Source organism: Monopterus albus, unplaced genomic scaffold (genome assembly GCF_001952655.1).
Source record: "Monopterus albus unplaced genomic scaffold, M_albus_1.0 scaffold400.1, whole genome shotgun sequence".
Lineage (NCBI taxonomy): Eukaryota > Metazoa > Chordata > Actinopteri > Synbranchiformes > Synbranchidae > Monopterus > Monopterus albus.
The window spans coordinates 20,373-32,543 of NW_018128280.1; positions in this window are offsets into that span (position 1 = coordinate 20,373).

The following is a 12,171-nucleotide window of genomic DNA, read 5'->3' on the forward strand; positions in this document are numbered from 1 at the left end:
TCCCTGCTCCGACTATCCCCAGCCATCAGCGGCTACTCACCTTACCCTTCTGGACAGACGTTTTCCTCAAGACTCCTTAGGTCAGTCTGGTCCTCACATCCTTATATCACTCATCCTCTCCTGTCCTCCCTGTCACCAGTGTCTGCCATCCGGGGGGGCTGCTACATCTTCCCTGCTTTCTGCCGTCCTTGCCTCCGTATGGTGTGGGACCTGTCACCGTAACTCCACACTCATCCGCCCGACGGGCTCCTCGACTGGTCCATGGAGCTTGTTCCCACTTGTTGCATCTCCTCATTCCTCTGCTCATACTATCAGTGCTTACCTGCAGTTTGTCCAATAAACCCTCTGGTCTGAACTGTTGAACCTACTTCTGAGTCCATCTTGCTTACTCACCTTGCTCCCGTGAGTGAGCCGACATAACATGGAGTTGCTCGTGTGATTATTCTTCCTCTGACACCACAGCTCTGATTTAACAGAGCAATACATTTTTTTTTAACCTGTTCACCAGCACTAATGGCCTGCTGTGCTAGCTAAATTCGCAATGATGAGTCAGATCAAGGGCAAGCAGGAAGTGCATGACAAACACTGACACCTGAATGATGTCGGCAAGCCTGTAAAAACGGGTCCCGAAGAGAGCTAAGGAGCACAGGAAACATAACAGCAGAGCTGGCCTCTGATCATCTGGCATCAGAAACCTTAGAATAAGAGCTCCAGGAGACTATTGAGCAAATTGTCTCTTTAGAGTCAGAATTCACACAAGAACAGCAAGGATATGTGCAAGAAGCAGCAAGAGGAGAGAGAGAGAGAGAGAGAGAAAAAAAAAATATTAAAATGCTATGGCAGAATGCATAAAGTAATAAGTAAGGATAATCATGATATGATTTATGTGTGTGTTTTGTTTGAAATAATTAAAGAATGTGTAAGAATAAAATGTAAAATGATTGTATTGCATGGAATGGTGAAAAGTGCTTTTATATCCAATCTCACCACAAAGAGTGGAGAATGCTGAGTCACAGAAAAGAGGAAGTAAGACACACATCCCTGAATAGGGGAAGTGAAGTTGAGTGTGTATGACAGAGAGAGGAATGTGATGAAAATGAGAAAGACACTAAGTAATAAAAAAAAATCATGTTCCATGTATAAAGTAAAGATTTGATTGATAAAACTGTTTAATCAATGTCTAATAATCAATGTTTAGTCAAGTACAGTATTCAAACTATAAAGATCCATGTTTTGATATTAGGGCATTGATGGTTATGTGGAAAATCTGTGTATAATTCTGATTGTTCAGTTGAAAGCGATAATGGGAACTTTTTTTTTTATTTCAACCAGAAGTGGGTTTTCTGTCTTGTGTTAAGTATTAAGATAAGTTTTCTAAAAAAAGGAGAAGTAGAATCCGAGGCTGGATCTAACTGGTCAAAAGCAGTCATGAACAGTTACAAGAATACTGAACGCAATATGCAAATGAGTTCTGAAGAACGACAGTGTGCAGGCCAAAAAGGGCATTAAGTGCAAACTGTGGCATCTGGTTGGATGAAGGGACCGAGTCTGCCGACCAGAACCCTTTAACAACCCTGGCAGAAAGAGGAACAAGGGAGTCCTTCCACAGTTGCAGCCGGAGGCTTTGTCCGGTTGATTTCCTGACATCCAGAAGACCGAGGGACTGAAGGAACACAGCTGAAAGAGTAGGGAGGCTGCGGCTTCTCCCCCCAAGGCCCCGGCCTGTGGGGGAGGAAGAGAGGAAAACCACGAATAGAGCCTCTACGGAGAGCGGAATGACAGCGAGGGACACTGCAACGAAGCCAAAGCCTCATGATCCAGCAAAAGTAAACTGAATTCTTGTTTAAAAGAGGATTTAATCTGAAATGAAGATTTCAACAGAAAGCCACAATCCAACCAACTGAGGATTGGTGACCGTGAGCAAACCTTTGACTTTTATTCAGTGTTTTGAGAGCTCAACCATGATAAATTTTAATCAGTATGATCATTTTAGATTTATAGATTTTAGAAATAGTTGACTTATTTAGATTGTAAGCCGTTCAAGACGATTATTGATTTTAATGCTATATTTTGCTGCTTTGCTGTACCATTTAAGCTCCTATATAAACTTCCTGAAAAGGTTTAATACTCTGAGTCAAGTTTTGATGATGCTGATTCTTATGATTTTAGTGGGTCTACACTTTTAAGTGGTAATTGTTAAAGTTGCATATATTGCACAATTCCCAGTGAGTTTTCAATTACACAATTCACAATGTTAATAGTAGTATGCCAACCCTCTCAGCAGCGTCTCAGAGAGGCAGTGCCTCCCTGATTGGGCTTGTTGCTTGGGTGAAATCTGTACTGTGCAAAGGGAGGCGGTGCTTAGAAAGTATATCAAAAAAATTGTTTATCTAAAATATCCAACTGTTTTCTTGTTGCATAATATACACTATTCTTTAAATTTCATATCCTTAACATCTTATGTCAACTAAATACTGTGCAAAATAGATATGGTCTTAAGTGTCCAGCTTTCATTATTTCAGACAAAATTTAACACTTCCTCAAAGAGCCAGAGTATACTGGCTTATAAAAATTTCTCAGTACTGTAACATCTGAGGGTTTAAGGGGGTAATTGCCACAATAAACTGCAGGTTGTTATTTGGGAGGTTTGGGGTCTTATCCTGAATTAATAACATGAAAAAGGGAGGTCTGCAGGGAACTCTGTTCGCAGGTTCATGGTAGTCAATTACTGAGTGAATATCTGTCGTACAACCTCAAGCAGTGTTTGGAGCTTTAGTACGTTTCAAATATGCCACCTTAGTGTGAGAGGTAAGCTTTATTCCCATGTCCAGGGGTTAGCATATCGTGGCCTACATACAATGACAACATAGGCTGAAAATCAAAAGAAAACTTGGCATCTAGCATGTTAGGGATAGTTATGTGGATTTATGAAACACTATTATCAGGGATGTAATGGAGGCAAGATGTATGTAGGCAACTTCTACCCACATTTAAACTTTTTTTTAATTAGCATACCTGTATCTGAGATTGTACCCACATTTGCCTCACCTGAACAAAATGTTGTTCTCTCTATACATTTAATTTTCACAGCTTTGACAATTTATGACAACGCATCGCTGTTGTCCTTCTCACTTGAGTCCAGCCACTACTCACTGGCAGCTCATTGGACGTCCTTTTTGCAAAAACAAACCTTCACTGACTGCACATCACCCACTGATACAGACTGACTAGAGAATGTGAATGTAACTGAAGAGTAAATAACCCTGTACTTTATGAAAGTAATATTAATTTAGCCCTGGTCCAATCACATTGAATATAGACAAACATTTCTGAACTGCAAATAAAGTTTGGCATAACTGAATATCACCTCATGAAGTTATGCCTTTAGTCGAATCACATTTGAGTATTTATTAAAATTTGGTAATAAGTGACCCTAGCCAAACAAGACGCGTTTGTTAAAAGAAACTCTTTAGCATTAAAGGAAATACATTTATTTCTGTTTCAAGTACTGTTTTTATTCCTATTTATCTCATTTCAATGAACATTCTTTTGTCTGTCTGCATTGTTTACTGCCTGTTTATACTGCTTATTTTGCATCGTTTGCACTGTTGTTGCTGTTAATCCTGCTTATTTTGTTATACTACACAGCCTTATGCTGGTTGACTGTTTACTTGTCCCTTGCATGGGGATATGTACATACACATTTAGATGCAGTGTACCTGAGTCAAATTCCTTGTGTGTCCAACATACCTGGCCAATAAAGCAAATTCTGATTTGCATTCTTGCTAAAAGCTAGATGAGAAAATTGACGCCACTCTCATGTCTGAATAATAAACAAAAGCTGGAGTTATCTTACCTTAGCATAATTACTGTAAACATGGGAAAACGACTAACCACACTTTTACAGTTCTCCTTTTGTGCAGAAATAATTATTAGTGTTATGTTAAGCAACTTAGAATAGCTTGAGGTCTTAATCGTAAATAAGCAAAACATGGTTAGCTTAGCATAAAGACTGGAAACGGTGGGAAATAGGTAGCCAAAGATAACAGCACCTCTAAAAGCTCACTAATAACAGCAAGCAATAGTTTAATTAACATAAAGTAAATTAATTAACATTATAGCCACATAAAAGCTGAAGTTAAGGTAACCTCTGCTGGCTAAGCCATCATATTTACAGTTCAGAACCCAAGAGATATTATTAGGTAGGTTCTTTATTGATCCCTCAATTGGGAAATTTCAGTACCTCAAGCAGCAATAGAGAACAGACAGCATTACACCGTGAGAACAAGCACCCCACACACACACACACACACACATAGAAATTCCAAGTACTTAAAAATAAACAGAATTTAGTATTACTATTGAGTTATAGAATTTATTTCTTGTATAAAATAAGAACTGTCCTCCCCAGTTGTGGTGATAAGGAGGAAATCATGACAACTAGTAGCAGGCAGAAACACAGGGTTGTTAGATTGCAAAGAACTATCTTGTTATCTTGATATAATGTGATTGGAAGTGTTTAAAATTTGATTGGTAATCAAAAGGTCTGCTACAGAACTGCACTACAAAGGCTAATGTGATTTTTCATTCATCATCTGTCATTTCAATCAGTGATGATGAGTAGTGCCTATATGCCTCCCTGTGGTGGCAAAAGACAAACAATTTCAAAAGACAAGAGGACTCACATTTTTTTTTCCACAGGTCATAAGCATTGCACAGATCCTTTGCACATGCTTCAGTGTGTTGCTTATCAGCACACTTGTAGCCATCTATTACTGTCGTACCTAATAACAAACATCTCATGATAAAAAAAAAAGCAAGACACTTAAGTGTATGAGGTGGCTGAAACCATTAAAAATGGGATTACTTTCTCAGTAAATACATCTCTGTAAAAAGTTCTCAAATCACTTCAAATGAACTGCCAGATGATTTTAATAGGCAGTTTCACAGTAAAATATTTTATAGTGTAAGAAAACGCATATTAATAATTGGAGAATGTCAGAAACGGCGCGCGATGCTGCCGAAAAGTGTTTAGTGAACTCAATTAAAAGGCCAGACGAGGAAGTGTTAAAAAAACGTCTCTTTAATAAAAGAGAACTAACGTTGAACAAATGAAAACCATACAAGACACGGTGAAAACACAAAACTCACATGTCCTTAACAGTCCGAGATCAGAGCCAGCAAACACATCCAACAGAGGTGATCCAAAATACGTAGACCAGAGGGAAGTCCGATATCATACACTGTGGCAGTCTGAGACATGAGGGCAAAGCAGAAACGAATATACCAAGGTAACAGTCCGGGTCAGAAACACAAGATACCAAAACCGAAGGAAAGCTGGAGAGTCATAGCTGGGTTCTAGAACAATCTGGCAGCATCCTGGTGGGAGGACGCTGCCTAAATAGAGGTGCAAACAATAACGAAACAGGTGAAACCAATGTGAGTGATGAAGAACGTAAAAAGACCGAAACTAAGGTGAAACAAAAACAGGAAGTAACGTCAAAATAAAAGCCGGACAGGAAGCAGCGGAACAGAATTATGACAGAATAATTCATTTTTCTTGGATCATGTGTTGTTAAAGTGCCACTTGGCAAAAGGATTTACTTTAAACATTGACTCCACTGCCCTCTCTGCAGAGCATTTACCACCACAGGGTGCGTAGGAAGGCTGCCTCCATCCTCAAAGATTCCACCCACCCCCAGCACGGACTGTTCACTTCTTTGCCCTCTGGCCGGAGGATCAGAAGTGTGAAATGCAGGACCACTAGACTGAAAAACTCTTTCTTTCCCTCTGCCATCAGACTCCTAAACAGCTGAGGAGTTTATTACCAGGAAATACGTCATGTACTGTTTACATTCTGTTTGCACATGCATAATTGCACATTGGCTGTTGACTGCTGCACATGCTGCTCCCATGCAGCATACACTCTCTATTATATTCTTTTATTGTATTGCTGCATTTGTTGCTGCCTAAAGTGTCCTAGATTTTGTGTTACATGCATAATTGCGCAACGACTCTGCTGCACATACTGCTCCCAGGCAACATACATCCTGTTATATTCTTGTATATTTTTTTTACTATATTGCTGCATCTGTTGCTGCTTAAAGTGCCTTAGATTTTGTGTTATTTATTTATCTACTTTATATTTCATTTGTATTTTATGGCATTCATGTGGACGGCGAAGTAAGAATTTCATTGTACAGGGAAACACGTTTCCTAACTGTGCATATGACAAAATAAACACTTTAAACTTTGAACTTTGAACTTTCTAATAGATCCAAAGTTACATTTCAAGATATCTTTTTGTCTGGCTTGTTGTAACTTCTCATTGTTTTTCTCCTGCCAAGCTGCTTCTAATTCAATTCCTGCTACTTACTTTAGTATTATAACCTCATAAATACTTTCTTTCTTACCTGTTTTTCCCTTTCTCTTTCTTTTAAATTCACTGTGGACAAAATAAATCGACACTATATGACAACATGGCATTCAGTACAGTATCTTTAGGCCCATAGGCATCATGGCGTGTACTGTATGTTTGAATCATATACTTTAAGGATTTTTTTCCTCATTGTTTTAAATTAAAATAGTCAGTGGTGGGGAAACTGTGATAAAATTATGAAATACATATTGTGCTTTGACCACAGAATCAAGAAAATCCTAAAAACATTCAAGTCACACTGTAGCATTGTTTGGAACTAGACCAATTATTCAAGTGTAGTTATTTTACGGTGTCAAAAATGCAAAAGAGAAAATTATGGACTTTGGACATTTTTGGATGCAATTCTGAACATGATGTATTGGATTTATTTTACTCATAAATATAACAGGTGTAGCATTGTTGATAAGCCAGAAATGGTCTGAGAGCACAAGACTGTGATGCCAAGCCTTGTCACAGAATTGGATATTCCAGCAGCAGTCAGTGTCTTGTCCAAGGACACTTCAACACATGGACTGCCAGCACCGAGATTCAAAACTTTAACCTTCTGGTTGGAAAACGACTGCTCTACCCACCGCACCACTGTTGCCTCCCGAATTTTGCAAGAAAATAGAGATACAGTAAATGTCTAGATTAGTCTGGGCAACTTATGTCTACAAATGTGATTTTACAGAACAAGATTCACCCATTTAGAGCAAATCAACATCATAAACAGCACTGTGGGAGTCATCTCCATGGCAACAAAAGAACATTTTGTGTTGCATGGTGACTCGCTCACTTTTTCTGCCTCTTCTGCTTCTTTCCACCACTTTTGTTCTCCCTCTCTCTATCTCTGTACATGTTCCCTGGAAAGCATTTCATGTCTGAGTAAAGGGCCTCTGCTTATCCTCATGCATAGCACACTGGTCTTCTCATGGCCAGCATCCCAACATACTATTGATGCAGTTATTTCATTCATGTCTTTCTGTCACTCAAAACTACAGGCAGATGACAGACACAGAGACGTACTGTACAGTATACACTCTCAAACTAACACACCACAGCCCTGTCTCCCCCTCTTGACTGTACAGTACATACAGTATGTTGTCTGGCTCCTGACATTTGCCGTCCAGCAGTGGTGGAGCTGAGCTGTCATGACGCATCTCATCTTCTTCTTGTCGCACTCACACAGCATCAGTCCCCTTATGACTCAATGGAGCTCAATGACAAAATGCCTGTAGAGTGTTAAATTACTCAGAGGTTAGTCTTAGGAAGACTGAAGTAAAGGGGTACAAAGTATAATGAGAACAGTGAGAATCCAGTCTCCTGCCGCTATCTTAAAAATACTAGGTATCTACACTCTGCTGCTTGGTGCTGTCATATAATTGTTGCTTTTAATTTGCATTTAATGCTTCACCCTAATTTGCATCTTAATGTTGTATCTATGTGTGCATTGTCCCATATAAATTATCTTGCCCTGCCCTGTTTTTTCTATAGATGTCTCCCGCTGTACTCTACGTTTCTATGTTATGAGGTTTCATGTGTTTATACTGGTAGGAAATTCAACTCTTTAATAATATGTTTGACCAAAAATGTGATATAGAGTATTTACCGATATATCCACATCCAAAATACTGTATACCTAGAATATTGAAAACCATGATAACTCTGCAGTGACGTGCAGTGAGGTTGACAGCTGGTGAGGCACTGACTCTTTTATAGTCAGATTTACAAATACAAATGAACCGTTAACATGTTTTATGTTTTAATATGTTTTATATCTAATATCAGCATTCTTCACACAAACGTGACCCATATTTAATTTGAGGTTAAAATTTATTCCAGTTGAGCTTATTTCTAACTAGAAATAATAAAAGTTTATGGTCTTACCTTTACTTGTACACAAAATCCATTTGTCAGCTGGTATGTATTACAAACCCTTTTACCATTCGAATCCAATATTAAAACAAATGTTTTCAATAAAGAAGATCCTTCTGGACAAAAATGACCAGACTGTCAAAAATGTTTTGATTGAAAGTCCAGATTTGCGAATTTTCTCATCTCGGAAATGTAATCTTCCATTTTGATAAGGCGGATTGTAAAGGAAATATAAACAAGCACGAAGAAGATTGTAGGAGGATTGTAGCGCAAGAATCTGTGGGCTCGCTAGCGCCCTCTGCCTTGAGGCAGGCGTACCGTTTGCCTCACCGAGTAACTTTTTTACTGGGTTTTATGGTTAATCTGGAGCCTAAACACGTTACACAACTACATTTTATACATTATCCAGATTATGGCAAGGCAGAGCATATAATCAGAGTGTTTGAAAGCATTTTATTTGCGACATATAGAGGGACAGCGACACACTATTTGCATCGCATACAGTTTGTGAGGATTACACGATCCACCGAGAGGCACAGCAAAGTGCTGCCTCATCGCGCATCTCCTCCATCTATTTGAATGGGACATACGGAAATTCTGCTACTCTTTATTGAAAAAAATTCCTTCAACATTGGATTCGAACAGCAAAAGGGCCTACAACACACAACAGCCGACAAATATTAACATTTATTATATTCCCTGCCTTCGCCCGATTGCCGGCCGGGATTGGCTCCGGCCTCACCCGTGACCCCGTTCAGGGACTAAGCGGTAGAAAATGAATGAATGAATGAATATTTTATGGTTAACTTTTTTTTTTCTTTTCAAGATTGACAGGGGAGGCTCTGCCTCACCTGCCTCCCCTGACCGCACGTCACTGTAACTCTGCTATTCACAGCACAGCAAGACAGCTTATTAAGCATTAGCATAATATTGGGCAACTAAACTGCACTGGATGCACATGGAGCACTGGGGTAGAAAGCATGCTCTTTTCACAGTGTCATACATTCTGAAATAAAGCAGCATTGTGGAAACAAAGAAAAATAACAGTATAATGGTTCAAGGACAAATTTAATTATTTTAACCACAGGCCAAGTTAGACATCTGTCACATCTGCTAACATGCAATATATTCCAGTGAGAAATGACAGCCAGGGTAATACTAACAAGGCTAAGTTAGCTCTGCAGATAGAGGGAAATGACCTCTGTGTGTCCAAAAAACATTAACCAACAGCATGATTTAAACCACAGAAGCCCCCTTACACAAAATAATGTTAGTTAGCATGACATTACAAGAGAACCAACACACTTCTTCTAGTTATATATACATATATAACAGTGGGAAGTATGTATACTGTGCGGTTACCACAAAATATTGCAGTAACTGGATTTATAATTAAAAAAAACTCAAAGCTACCTTAATGCAAAAACAGGAAGGTGCTCATGTTTCATCTCTGACAATCTGTCAATACAGGATTTAATCAGTGTTGTTGTTCAGTCTCATACTTAAGATAACAGACTGATGTCTGCTCCTCTATCAGATATCACCACACCGACAATTTAAAAACACATTAAACAGAGCCAAAATAAATTGATACCTGGATAAAAGTCATGGGATCACCAATTACTGTATTACATTCATCCTCCAGGGACCATGAAAGTCTGATTAATCCAATAGTTGTTGAGTAATTTATATCAGGAACTAAATGTTGAAGCAGTGCCATCTTTAGAGCCTCACCACTATGTTAGCATAGTTAAAAATAAAGAAGTAAAGCATTATAAAGCAAGTGCACTCATTTGTGGTGTGAAACAAAATCTATTTAGGAAGTATGGTGGCAAATTTAACCCAGTATCCACTATGTACTGTACAGGAACTTTAGGATCTCTGTTCTGCCACCTTTGTCATGCAACACATAAAAGACCATTTTTTGTTAGGTTCTACTTCTTCTTCTTTTTTTTTTTTTAATAAAAAATGAAAGAATGATTACCGGTAATTATTTCCCGAATCAAAACATACAGCTGTCTTTAGATGTCAGCAACAGCAAAAGAGAGCGGGTGCAGCAGTGGTGAAGTCTTTTGTTTGACTTAATATTGTGGCATTAGTACTGCAGTCAAAGGCATGTGTACAGAGGTACACTGAAGGCACCTTGGAAGCTTTTGATGTCAGGGTCTTTTGTGTGCAAGTCTCAAGGCTTTTAATGAGGCAACCTGCCTCATTATTGGAGCTCTGGAGGCCATGGCACAGTCTTATGGTGGGACTGCCTTTACTTACTGTTCTGAAGCTGCAAATTACAGCAGCCTAACCCCTCACTGGGACTTGGGGCCAACCTAGTTGCCCTTACTAATGGCACCTGAGGGACACAGAATTGTACATGCACATATAGCTGGAAAAAACTAGCTTAGTAGTTGGTTCCTTTAGTCAGTCACATTAGAGTGAAAGTTGGAGATGTGAGACGTGAATATGAGTTTTTGTTCCTATCAACTGAGAAATATTCAAAGGCAGCAGTTTTATCTATCAATTCAGCCTCTTGGGTCATTGCTCTCATTTAGTTCAGCAGAAATTTTCCAGCTGGAAATAAAACTTTCCCCAGTCTTGCCAAGACTGTGGCAGAATTTTTATTTCACCTGGGGACAGTTTAAAAACAGCACAGCCCAGCAGGGATGGAAATATCATCAGCAGAAATCAAATTAATATGCTTCACAGTCTGTTAAATTCAGATTAATACTGTTTCATTACCTGTTCTGCAGCTATCCTTCAGTTGCTTTACCTGACCTTTTTAAATGTGGATAAACTTTAATATGTAAATATCACTTTGTTCTTTAAACCACATTATTTTTCCAAGCTTTTTATGCTGACACCTTAATTAATCCCTTGATTATTTAGATTTTTAAAACTTTAAATAAAAGCTTATAATTAAAGTATTATGTGTTTTTTGCAATACAGTGCCCCTCAGTCATGTGCACTTTTCAATCTTGTCTCTTCATTTGCAATGAATACTTTACTTTTTGCTATTTAATTTAATAGAATGTAATAAAAGATTAAGTTTGTGAGGAAAAAAGGAGTAATATAATATCTGAATTTTTGTTGGAAAAAGTCAGGGAGAAAATAGAGAATATTTGCAAAAAACAAAAATGGAGTGAAGACTTCCCATGTTATCTGACCATTAAAAACATACAGCAGCTCCCAGGTATCTCAGATGGTGTCCTTTGGACTATACAAGCGATTGTGCATGGTTTATCCATTTATCAGCAAGTTTTTTCATCTCAGCAAACATTTTCCAAGACATAAGTTATTAGAATGACTTGAGACTTAAACCATCTAGAGAGATCATTCCTCACAGAGATCCATAGGTCTGCTTTATTTTAATGAAATATCTGTTATCATCTAGTAGCAATGCAGTACTTACCTACTGGTGTCTTTAAACAGACTGTCATCATATCAACCACAGAACAGCAGAAGTTTAAAGTTAAAATTCCCATGTAACCTTTCTGATTTTCTATAAACATTGCAGGCCTTGGAGGCTGGAAGTTCTTTAAAACTAATAACAGTTTCTGTGGCTATGTGGACGCAACTTAAAGAGCTGTAAGCATATATTGTAAAGTGAAGGTGAAGGTGTTAGAAAACAGTCACCTATCTACATATCCTGTAGATTCAGGCCAACAGCTGCATTCATCACAAGCACATGTAAGTCCAATATTCACACTCCTTTTAGCACTGTTTTAGTCTTCACCAACTCCAGAGAGAAACATTTGGGCAAAATGTTCACAAATAATCAACTGATCCTTTGTCAATATAAAATAATATGAAATAATCAAAATGTCATTACGAAGCGATGATCAGCTAACTGTTAAAACAATAAAGTTCACTAGTCATTGTATAAG